Source organism: Egretta garzetta, unplaced genomic scaffold (assembly GCF_000687185.1).
Source record: "Egretta garzetta isolate BGI_Z169 unplaced genomic scaffold, ASM68718v1 scaffold38, whole genome shotgun sequence".
NCBI lineage: Eukaryota > Metazoa > Chordata > Aves > Pelecaniformes > Ardeidae > Egretta > Egretta garzetta.
This window is the reverse complement of record NW_009260667.1, coordinates 3,140,221-3,140,745: the sequence shown is the minus strand read 5'-3', so window position 1 is coordinate 3,140,745 and position 525 is coordinate 3,140,221.

Here is a 525-nt window from a genome sequence, read left to right as displayed (position 1 = left end):
AGCCTCTCTTCTCACCTGCAAAAAGCCTTTCCGGGCAGGTGCTCTGCAAGCCACAAAAGCCCAGTTTGCCTGGACCAGTAGCTGACCTGGCAGCAGCAAGTGGTGGTGAAAGCAGCCCTCTCTGAAAAGTTTTCTGTGTGTTGCAAAGCAGTTCAGAAAACCAACTCGGTCTACCTGAGCTTTCCCACGGCCCAAACAAGCATCTTCAGCGACTGGCTACTCTGGTGGGAGGGGAATGTCAGGAGATGGGAATGGGTCGGTCTGGCAGCAGAAGGAAAAAAGCCTCTGAGGCTGGACACAGTTTCTCAGCTGCAAGGCTGGGCATGGTTATTCCTTTGCTGAGAGCTAAAAGCTTAGAAAACTTGTCCTAATTCTTTCTTACTAAAGGTCAGAAGGAATCCATTTGCTGAGAAGGTATCCCAAGTCTGTACATCCAGCCCTACTTTCAACAAAAGAGAAGAGAAGAGAAGAGAAGAGAAGAGAAGAGAAGAGAAGAGAAGAGAAGAGAAGAGAAGAGAAGAGAAG